Genomic DNA, 1,990 nt, shown 5'->3' with positions numbered 1-1,990 from the left:
GTCACCTATGGTCAATTTTGGGTATGGTAATTTTTTACAATTTTGCAGGTGCGCGCAATTTTAAAGCATGACATGTTTGGTGTCTATTTACCCGACGTGACCCCGCTTTTTATATTTTACCAAAAATATGGGTGATAAATGGGTGTGGTTACTGGGGGGTGTGGCCACTAAAGGGTGTGGCCACGGAGGGGTGTGGTCACTGAGGGGCGCTGTAAAGCTTTCTCGCACAGGGCGCCTAAAGGCCTAAGGCCGGCCCTGCCTGTATTATTATTATTATCATTATTATACAGGATTTATATAGCGCCAACAGTTTGCACAGCGCTTTACAATATAAGGAAGACATTACAATCACGATACAATTCAAGACAAGATGGTAAGGAGGGCCCTGCCCCTGAGGGCTTACAATCTAAAATGGAGGGGCCAGTGATACATGAGGAGGGAGCTGTGTGGGGATGAAATGTATGAGAACGTGATGGTTGAGTGGTTAGGTTGAGGTGGGATAGGCTTCCTTGAATAGATGAGTCTTAAGGGAAGCCTAAAGGGAGGTATTAGATGTGAGGATGCCGAGGCACATCCCACGGTGTGACTGGAGGGTGAGAGAGGTGAGCGGTCACCACCAAGGGACCAAGTATCAGGTGAGTTATCTTCTTTATTCCATCCCCTAGACCAAAACAAGCAGTTAACCCTTGCTATGTGAGGGTAGCCCAATACCAATTGTACATTTTTAAAATGCCTGCAGTTCTTCATTAAATTATGTATATCGTTCTATTGAACACCATGTATTTCTTTATTTTATCTCTTTAGATTTTTTTAAAAAGGTCAACATTTGAGTTTTTTTCTAATCAGATAAATATAAAGCATAGCCAATGAACATTTAGGGGTTCATTCACTAAGCTGCCGTAGGCATCCGAATGAATGACCGATCTGAAGTGAAGTGAGCCAAACACTGTTCGGCTATTCACTTCAGGCTGGTATGGCTGATTTCAGCTGTACATCGGCTTGCTTCGTGTGGCTTCGGGTTGGCCGAACATGCTCAGCAACAGGTGGAGTTTTAGGCTCTTTTCACATTTCCCAGGCTCTCTGTGTGCTTCTTTGATAAACAAAGCCTGTTGCTAACAGACCTCACTAGCTCAAGCAGAAATTTACCGAGTGAACAATAAATAATTGATCACAGTGAATGATTTCTTAGTGGATGGCTCAGCCCGAAGTTTCAGACTGAATGCGGACAGAGGTCTTGACCTAAAAGGAGTTTTTTGAGATACAAGAGGTTCATTACTCAAGTGCATGCATGGGGACACCGCCTTGAGATTTAAAACAATGAATATTGATTGCTCCCTTTTCTGTGGAGCTGATTAATGATGTTGACACTGACATAAAGACCATTTATACTAGTCATTCACCCAGGATATACCTTTTGTGCCTGCTGCCTCCTCTCCAGCTGCCACTCACTGCCATTCAGCCCCTATGAGAATAGGGGTGAACGGCAGCTAGTGAGCAAAGCATGTTCGGCTGACCGAAGGCAGCCAATGTACGGCTGATTTTAGCTGATGTACGGCTGAAATCAGCCGTACAAGACTGAAGTGAATAGCCGAACAACGTTCGGCTCACTTCAGTTCAGCTGGGTTATTCACTCGGCTGCTTTCGGCAGCTTTGTGAATAACCCCCTAACTCAGAGATGGCTAAACTGCGGCCCTCCAGCTGTGGTGGAACTACGAATCCCATGAGGCTTTGCAAGATTCTCACAGCCACAGACATGACTCCCGGAGAGAGACGCTTCATGGGGTATGTTTGTTGTTTCACCCCAGCTGGAGGGCCGGAGTTTGGCCATCCCTACCCTAACTGATACATTAGTTTACCTGATCTGCTGCCTCGTATTTTAGGGCATGTAACAGCAGGTGGCAGCAACATGCAGACCTATCCAATGTACTGTGTGTACATATGTAAATACACAGAATATATATGTATATATATATATATATATATATATATC

The sequence above is a fragment of the Nanorana parkeri genome, unplaced genomic scaffold, assembly GCF_000935625.1.
Source record: "Nanorana parkeri isolate BGI_ZX_2015 unplaced genomic scaffold, ASM93562v1 scaffold1049, whole genome shotgun sequence".
Taxonomy (NCBI): domain Eukaryota; kingdom Metazoa; phylum Chordata; class Amphibia; order Anura; family Dicroglossidae; genus Nanorana; species Nanorana parkeri.
The sequence above is the reverse complement of the archived record's forward strand: the minus strand, read 5'-3'. Positions refer to the sequence as shown.